At 45.3% G+C, this 10,072-nt stretch overlaps 1 protein-coding gene across 3 annotated transcripts in view; it reads right to left on the minus strand.

The window, feature by feature from the left end:
* The window catches only part of MAU2 (MAU2 sister chromatid cohesion factor), a gene marked incomplete at its 5' end in the record, with an annotated part of 55,291 nt that overhangs the window by 44,867 nt on the left and 352 nt on the right, over positions 1-10,072 (minus strand).

Consider the following 10,072-nt stretch of genomic DNA (forward strand, 5'->3'; position numbering starts at 1 on the left):
AAGCAGGGACCAGCAGTTGGCATGATGGCAACGTTGCTGAACTCCCATGTAGTCAACCACAGTTCAAGTACTGGACCCGGGGCTTAAACTTACACCGGTGCGTGTGTGTGTGCCCAAGATTCCGAGAGGAGAATGGAGAAAGGACTATGGTAGGGCCATCTACCCTGAGGGGTGATTTCTTTCTTGCTTTCTGTCTCTCTGGCGAGTGCATGTGCCCTATAGCAAAAACCTCTCAAAAAAACAAACAAACAAAAAAACAAAACAAAAAAACCCCTGCAAACCATATAGTTACTATTATACTTAGTTACTATTTTCTTTAAATTTCAACTAAATCTCATCACTCCCTGAGATGGAAATATGGCATTTAGGAGCCTCCTTTGTTTGCCTCTTCCTGCTGTGTGACCATGGCTATATACATTCTCCACTCAGCACCTGAGTGTAGTCATTTATAAGTTGGAAGTGATCCTTACTTTGTGGCTTTGTTGAGGATCCAGTGAAACATTGCTCTGCAAAGCACCAATGTAGGCATGGCACACAGAAGGTGCCAACAACACTACAGTAACTTGTAGACAGGAAGGAAGGCAACTAGGGGTAGAACTGTGAAGTGATGGTTCCTGAACAGATTTCACATCCTAAACTCATAGATGATTCAGAGAGAGAGAAAAAAAAAATGGAAGCAAAAACAGGATAAAACACAGATCACTCCTCCATGAAAATGCTTAATGACCTGCTTTGTAAATGCAGCTTCTGTGCAAGTTTCTGCTCCTGGCCAGTGGAGCATGGAATTCATTCACTCATTCATTCTTAGGATTTTGCCATAGGGTTTGTAAACTTGCTGGAGAGACAGAAAGACAGCAAAGGAAGGGAGAAATTACCGCCCGGGGGGCAGGGGGATAGCTACCCTGTAATCCCTTCTCCTCCATTCTCTTCTTGGGATTTTGGGCACGCATGCACACATGCCCAGCATGAGTTTCAAGCTGCTGGGTGTGGGACTTGAACCATGTTTGGCCATGTGGGAGTCCAGCATCCTCACCACCACGCCACCTACTGGCCCTGGGGCATGGAATTTAATAGGACAGAGTCATGATCCTAAAGAATGAAAGAACTAAAGAATGAAATAACTGTCCCAGCTATGCTTCATAATAAGAGGCTCAAAACCAAGGCCTGTTGAGTCTTACGAAGAGGAAGGGGAGGGGCCAGGTAGTGGTACAGTAGTAAAGCAACTGGACCTACATGGGAGGGTCCTGGGTTTATGTCCTGTGGCTTCCCTGGACACACTAGCCACACATGCATGCCCATGATCCAGACTGGCTGAGGCTAGGGATAGATCAGTGTGAAGACACTACTGGGGGTGTGTTCTCTCTCTCATCCCCTCAAGCTCTCACTCATGGAAGAAGTAAATAAACTATAAAAATAAAAAAAATTAAAAGAGAGAGAGAGAGAGTGTGTGAGAAAGCGAGCTGGTGAGGCCAGCAAGTGGCATGGTGGTTAAGGCACTGGACTCCCATGTGGCCAACTGTGGTTTGAGTCCTGGGCTCTGTAGATTAAAACTCACACTGGGAGTGAACCAGCAGTTAGCGTAATGGCTATATCGCTGGACTCCCACATAGTCCACCACGGTTTGCATCCCGGACACGGTGGCTTAAAATTCACGCCGGGCGCGTGTGTGTGCGTGCCCAAGATCCCAAGAGGAGAATGGAGGAGAAGGGATTGTAAATGCAGCTTCTGTGCAAGTTTCTGTGCAAGAAATCACCCTCTGGGGGGTGATTTCTCGCTTTCTGTCTCTATGTCTCTCTCTGTCTGTCTGGCTAGCGCACGCGCCCTATAGCGAAAACCTTAAAAAAAAAAAAAACACCTCACACTGGGTGCATGCATGCCTAAAGTCCTGAGGGAAGAATGAAGAAGAAGGGATTACAACATGACCATCCCCTGGAGGGTGATTTCTTGCTTTCTGTCTGTCTCTTGGGCAAGTGCACGTGCCCTGTGCCAAAATGATGGTGGGATAGAGGTTAAGGCAGCTGGATCCCACTTGGCCAACTTCATAGTTCACCCAGACTTGGTGGCTTGAAAACCATGCCAGGAGTATGTGTGTGAATGCACAAAATCCCAAAAGGAGAACAAGGGATTGTGGTGTGGTCATCTCTCCTAGGGGGTGATTTCTCCTCTTCTCTTACTCTCTCTGGCTAGCACATGCATCCTATAGTAAAACTTAAAAAAAAAAAAAAAAGAAAGAAAGAAAAAGAAAGGAAGGAAAAAAGAAAAAGGGAAGCATTTATTCACTTGCTGGGAAAGCAAACCAGACTCAGGCTAAACCTGGATTAGAGTTAATAAGTATTGGAGCCATCAAGTGGCACGGTGGTTAAGGCGGCTAGATTCCCACATGGCTGACCGCAGTTCAAGTCCTGGTCCTGGCAACTTGCTTTCTCACTTTCCTTCTTTCTTGCTGTCTCTCTCTCTGGTCAACTTCAAAAAAATAAAATAAAAAATAATGACAATGAATAAAATTAAATAAAAAATAATTATATAAGAAAAAGAATTACTGGGAACCAGCAGTTAGCATAATGGCTATGTCGCTGGACTCCCACATAGTCGACCACAGTTTGCGTCCCAGACCTGGTGGCTTAAAACTCACGCCGGGCATGTGTGCGTGTGTGCCCAAGATCCCGAGAGGAGAATGGAGGAGAAGGGATTGCGGCGTGACCATCCCCCCTGGGGGGGTGATTTCTCGCTTTCTGTCTCTATGTCTTTCTCTGTCTGGCCAGCGCACGTGCCCTATAGAAAAAAGCCTCTCCTGCCCCCCCCAAAAAAAGAAAAGAAAAAGAATTACCTAGCATTTAGACCTGTACAGTCTGGAGCTGTTTTCTAAGTGAGATGGACAAAACTACTACTAAAAAGCAGCCCACGGAGTTAGCAGTTGGCGTAATGGCTATGTTGCTGGACTCCCACGTAGTTGACCGTGGTTCGAGTCCTGGACCGGGATGGCTTAAACTCACGCTGGGCATGTGTGCGTGTGTGCCCAAGATCCCAAGAGGAGAATGGAGAAGGGATTGCAGCGTGCCATCACCCCAATGGGGGGTGATTTTTTGCTTTCTGTCTGTCTCTGTCTTTCTGGCGAGCACATGTGCCCTCTCAAAAATAAATAAATAAAAAGCAGCTCGGAGAGGCTAGCAAGTGGTGTAGTAGTTAGGTGGCTAGATTCCCATATGACTGACCATGGTTTGAGTCCTAAACCCAGCAATTTGAAAATCATGCTGGGTGTGCCTGTGTGTGCTCAAAATCCTGAGAGGAGAATGGAGGAGAAGGGAATGCAGTGTGGTCATCGCCCTGGAGGGGTCATTTTTTATTTACCTCTCTCTTCTCTACGGCGAGCACACATACTCTATGGAAAAAACATTAAAAACATAGCCCCAGGCCAGTTCCATTGACTGGTGGTTGGGAGAGACATAGCCTACATAGTCAACCATGCAGTTTGAATCCCAGCCCATGTGACTTGAAAAAACACACTGGCTACACATGCAGGCATGTCCAAGGTCCCAATAACATGGAGAAATAAGAGAAGGGATTGTGGCATGATATGCTCTACCGGAGGGTACTTTCTCTCTCTCTCTCTGGTGAGAGCATGCGCCTTCTGGAAAATGATGAAGAAATGAACAAAAAAAAAGTAGCCCTATTTTAGTGGAAAAGTGGCACAGCAGTAAAACAAGTCCCGTGAGGCAATCACATGGGAAGGTTCTAGGTTGGCATACAGAGACCTCCCTGACTATGGTAGACATATGAACGCCCATGATCTAGGGCTGACTGAAGCTGGGAATGGATGGTAGTGTGAACACTTAGGGGTGCTACCTCTTTGCCTCTGTCTCCTTTTCTCTTGCTCATAAAAGAAATAAATGAGAAAAAAAGAAAGAAAGAAAGAAAAAGAAACCAGGCAGCCTGATTATAAAGGCACAGAGAAAGCAAACACAGCATGTACACGGAATTTGGTAATCAGAAAAGATCACCATTTAGGGAACCAGCAGTTAGCGTAATGGCTATGTCACTGGACTCCCACGTAGTCGACTGCGGTTCGCGTCCCGGATCCGGTAGCTTAAAACTCATGCCGAGCGCGTGTGTGTGCGTGCCCAAGATCCCGAGAGGAGAATGGAGGAGAAGGGATTGCAGCGTGACCATCCCCTCTGGGGGGTGATTTCTCGCTTTCTGTCTCTATGTCTCTCTCTGCCTGTCTGGCGAGCGCACACGCCCTATAGCGAAAACCTCTCCAAAAAAAAAAAAGAAAAAGAAAAAGAAAAGAAAAGATCATTTAAAGAACGACTACCTGAACTGTAGAAAATAACAAACAACTCATTCCAGAGTAGTAGCATTTATTCCTCTGTGGCTTTCAAATTAGGAAAATCTAACAATGATGATGCACTTTCTAGGGCAAAGAATAAAGAGACTACTGATTAAAAGTAAAAAAGTTACGAAGGAAACAGATAAAATACACATTTTATTGATTCCACAGCAGACATGCAAATGACTGAAATAGCTGTCTGCCTGAAAGACAGATGTGAATAAAACAAAAACCACAGACCCAAAAGACATGAAAATTCATGCAAGAAGAGGCGTGGAGGAAAAATACAGTAAGCAAAGAATGGAATAAAAAGGAACACAACCTGACAAAATCTGTAGAAATGGCTTTGCAAAGTCCCTAGAACTACAAATCAATTATTCAGGGAGTCCCGCAGTAGCCAAGAATTCTGATGACACATCCACATCATTGCCAAAACCATAATCAAAGAAGAAAGCTGTCCTGTCATTGCATGGTGACGGTAGCACAACACTCTGTGATGCTGGGGCCACATGAGAGGCAGGTACCACTGAGAAACTCATGGCTGCGATTGGAAAAAAAGCTGCTGAGGAAGACACACCTTCCATGTTTCTGATAGGGACATTTCATAGATAATTCTTTCAAAATTGGTAGACTTGGGACCAACAGTTGGCGTAATGGCTATGTCGCTGGACTCTCATGCAGTCAACTGCGGATCGAGTCCCAGACCGGGTAGCTTAAGCTCACGCCAGGCGCATGTGCGTGCATGCCCAAGATCCCAAGGGGAGAATGGAGGAGAAGGGATTGTAGCACGGCCACCCCCCCGGGGGGGTGATTTCTTGCTTTCTGTCTCTCTGTCTCTTTCTGGCAAGCGCATGCGTCAGAAACCTCTCCAATAAAAAGAAAATTGGTAGACTTAATGAAGCAGATGGGTAAATATATTACATGTTCCTTCTATACAGCTTACAAAAAGAAATTAAGGGAATAGTTAGAAACTGACATTAGATGGAAGAGGAAATAACAATTCTTATGTAAAACTATGATTATCAAGGAGGATTGAGCTTCTCAGGAGAAAGTGAAGGACGCAAGAGCTAAGTGTGATTTTAAACTGGAGGCCAATTAAAGGTTCTACCTATAGCATTTATCAGAGAACATTATTTCTGTAAAGAAACAGCAGAGGACCAGCCAGCAGTGTGGTGGTTAAGGTAGCTAGATTCCACAAAGCCAACTGTGCAGTTCAAGGTTCAAGTACTAATTTGGTGACTTGAAAAACACTCCGGGTGCATGTACATGTGTCTCTACAATCCTGAAAGTGGAGAAGGGATTGTGGGGTGGCGATCCAGCTTGGGGGGATGTGCTTTATCTTCCTTTTCTTGTGTGTGATTGCTTGCTTGAGTATGTACTCTCTTTCTGTCTCCCCTCTGTCTCTCTTTGGTAAGCACATACACCCTATAGCAAAACATATACAAATAAATCAACAACAACAACAAAAGAAATAGCAGAGAATGATCAAAGAAAAAACAGTCACAAAACATTTGAAAATCATTTAACATAAAAAACATTTTGGAGGATGGCCAGCTATGGTGGCATGTGCAGTAGAATGCCATTGTGCCATGCTAGACTAAAATAGGAGGCCTTGGTTTGAATCCCAAAATGACCTGAACACTCCAGGTGTGGCAATGTACCTATGACCCTGGCTGGGTGCAGAAGGACTGTGGTGTGGCAAGACACTGACAAGAGTGGCCTCTCTGTCTCTCATAAAAAAACAAACAGGGACCAGCAGATGGTGTAATGGCTATGTTGCTGGACTCCCATGTAGTTGATTGCAGTTCGAGTCTTGGACCTGGTGGCTTAAATTCATGCCAGGCGCGTGTGCGTGCACGCCCAAGATCCCAAGGGAGAAGCGATTGCGGCATAGCCATCCTCCCAGGGGTGATTTCTCGCTTTCTGTCTGTCTCTCTCTCTCTGTCTTTCTGGAGAGCACACATGCCCTATAGCAAAACTCTCAAAACAACAACAACAACAAACAGTTTTTTGTTTCTGTGGGTTAGCTCCCTGGAAAGAAATTGGTCATTTGCTCTTCAGAACTAGAAACAAGCAAATGCCTTCCAAAAAACACTTTTATATACGTACATATAATAAACTTAAAAAAATACATATAAATATGTATGCTTTATATTGGTGAAGTTCCCCCCCGCCCTCATTCATTCAGTAGATATTTGTTCAACTCATACTGAGTTCCAAACCCCGTTCTAGGTGCTTAAAGATCCACAGTGTCTAAAATGTTCCCTGTTCATATAAGCGTATTTAGGACTAATGATAAGAATACAGTAAGGGGTTAGGTAGTGACGTAAGAACCATTGAAACTTATTTCATAAAAGGAGAAAGAGAGGTGGGCATACCCAACAGGGTATCTGTTGTAATTAACCACCAACCTCAGTCAGCCCACATGCGCACTGGGCACACGGCACGCACAGGGAGGCCCTGAGCCAGGACACTGGGACCTTCCCATGTAAATCCAGTTGTGTTACCATTGTGCCAAAGCCTGGCCCTGAGGACACTCCCACTTTCGGAAAGTATATGTGCCTTACGGCAAACTAAGTGCAACAAAGAACAAAAAATTTAAAAAGCATCCTTCTGTTATTACACAAAATGCGATTACAATCACAGAAGGCAAACAAGTATGGCAAATGTCACTTTAAGTGAAATATAGACAAATTCCTGGATTTCGCTGGCAATGCAACTGACCAGAACAAAGGGATCTACATGAGTTAAGTCATTCTGAGCCATGGAGACTATGTGACTCTGTGGAAGACCTCACAGATTCAAGGTTTCTTTAAATCAAGTAAAAGTACTTCACGTGGATAAAGGCTTAAATTATGAGTCTAACAGCCAAGTAGCTCAAAGAGCAATTTCAGGCATGACTACTCCCCTTAGACTGAGCTTAGAGGGCAAAATACTATGATACACACAGTGACTATTAACCTGTTAGAACAGGCCGAACAGGCCCTGGGAGACAAGAGAAGTCAGGTGGTGGGCTCTGTTATTCAGAAGTTGGAGAATCTCAGGAAGAGCCCTCCTCCCATCACCCCCCCCAACACACACACACCCAATGCAGCAGGGCACTTCATTGGATCTCAGACTCAACACCACCCTGGAGAGACCCTGATACTAAGCGTAGGTCCCCAATGGCTTAGGCACTCCATGTCATCAACCTGTCATCCTGGGTGGTTCTCTGGGCTTGATACTACACCCATTCAGGCCTGCTCAAATGTCAGTGCCACAAATAGAGACTCCCTTGCTAACAGTGCTGAAAATAGCTCCACATCAACTCCATCTCTTCTCCCTGGTCAATAGATTTCTTAGATCACTGCTTAACCTGTTATGACTTTTTATCATTTGCCTTCCTCACTAAAATAAGCTTAGGTAGGCAGGAGGGCTGTTTTAATCACTGTGGATTTGTAGCACCTAGAACAGGGCTTGGCACCAGGTATAAGCTGAACAAATACCAGCTGAATGAATAAAAGAAAAAAAAAAAGCTTTACCCAAATAATGACATACCGTCTCGGCATGGAACTTAATGATTGCAGAGCCTGAGTCTGAGCTCAAGTTTGTTATCAATTTGCTGTGGAGGCTGGCAGTTAGTGTGGTTGTTAAGGGCACTGGACTTCCACATAGCCGACAATGGTTTGAGTCCCAGACCTGGCAGCTCCCTTTCTTGCTTTCTTCTCTCTCTCTCTCATTCACTCTGTCCTTCTCTGGTCAAATTAAAAACAAGTAAATAACTAAAGTTAAATAAAATAATTCTTAAAGCTAACAAAAAAAACAAACACAACTCGCTGTGTGCCCTTGACCAAATCACATCACCTCCCTGGATACATACATCCTCGCTCCACAAACAAGAAAGTTGATGGAGTGAAGACTATAGTCCCCTTCCAATTTTACAAAGCCTGCAAAGCTCAGAGTCGATCTTCTCCTGGAAACAACTTGTCACTAGCTAAGGGTGGGTTCAGATTTACTTCAGATCAATAAAGTTTAGAAGGGACTAGCAGATGGCATAATGGTTACGTTGTTGGACTCCCATGTAGTTGATTGTGGTTTGAGTCCTGGACCAGCAGCTTAAAACTCACGCTGGGGGGCCAGACACTGGCGTGGTGGTTAAGGTGACTGGACTCTCACATGGCTGATTGTGGTTCAAGTCCCGGAACTGGCAGCATGCTTTCTCACTTTCCTTCCCTTTTTCTGTCTCTCTCTGGTCAACTTCAATAAAATAAAAAAAAAATAGAATAATGACAATGAATATAATCAATTAAAAAAAAAAAAAAACTGTCATGCCGGGCGTGAGTGCATGCATACCCAAAATCCTGAGAGGAAAATGGAAAAAGGATTGCAGTGTAGCCAATCACCCTTGGTGGGTGATTTCTTGCTTTCTCTCTGTTTCTCTGGTGAGCGTGCTGTCCTATAGCAAAAAATCTCTCTCACACACAAAATAAATAATAATAAATATATAAATAAAGTTTAAAAATCTGAGGCCAGCATTTGGCATGGTGGCTAAGGCACTGGATGCCCACATGGCTGACTGCCATTTGAGTCCCAGATATGGTGGCCTAAAACTCACACTGGGCATGTGTGCATGTGTGTCTAAAATCTCAGCAGAAGAATGGAGGAGAAGAGATTGCTGTGTGGCCCACTTCCCTCTATGTCTCTCTCTCAGCAAGCACACACACCCTATTTAAAAATATATATATACACATTGGGAGCTGGCAGGTGGCGTGGTGGTTAAAGGCACTTAGCTCCCGCATGGCCGACTAGGGTTCAAGTCCTGGACCTGGTGGCTTGCTTTCTCATTCTCCTCACCTCTCTTTGTCTGATCAAACTGGAAAATAATAATAATAAAAAATAAAGTTAAACAAAAAAATATACATAATCTGAGTTGATACTTAAGATGGACCTCCTTTAATCAGAATAGAGCCAGTACATGGCAAGAGAGGGAAGGATCTGAAAAGAGCACAGTACTGCTGTGAGAAGAAAGGACCTCGCGGGCAGAAAAGTTCATTAAAGGGCAGAATGACAGCCACTTCTCCACATTCTTTCAAGTACCAAGATGTCACAAGTCAAGTTGGGGAGTGAGGATCCCTCTGAAAAGAACCAACCAGTAGACAGCAGAAGGAAGAGAAGTCACCAGTGGATAGGGAAGAAGCAGGCCCTACGCAGACACCCCCTTCCCCACTACTCAGTCACTGACCCTGGAATCCAAGTCCCTTCCTTTTCACTTCCTCATAAGGACTTCAAATGACAACTCCAGGCTCAGGGCCGCTGCTTCCTAGCGCGATGACACCCAGACCTAGTGATGGTGGCACAGGCCCTTCCAGACACTCCAAGTCCCAAACGTCGAGTCCAGGGAGTGGAGAATGCCCTTCCGGGTTTGCTGAGAGACTAGATTTCAGAATCCAAGAGATGGCCCGCACTGTCACCTCCCCCGCCCCCCGACTCCAAGGCGCGATCCCGATGCTCCCTGAGGAGACAGAAGCCTCAGGACCCACAGCCCTATCTAGGGGCGTCCCCCCTCGCTACCAATGGGTGGGCTCATCCTGAAAAACTTGACATTTTGGGGGGACGCGGTTGCTCCAGAGATGAGGAAACGCTTCTGGGAAACGGAGGGAGAGAAGAAGGGGTGTCCGGGAACCCGGCCTGTCATGACAAACGAGAAACAAGGTGGGCGCGAGACCCTCGGCCCCCTCCCCCGCCAGGCGCAGGGGGCATCCGCGG

This window comes from Tupaia chinensis, unplaced genomic scaffold (genome assembly GCF_000334495.1).
Source record: "Tupaia chinensis unplaced genomic scaffold, TupChi_1.0 Scaffold000201_1, whole genome shotgun sequence".
NCBI lineage: Eukaryota > Metazoa > Chordata > Mammalia > Scandentia > Tupaiidae > Tupaia > Tupaia belangeri.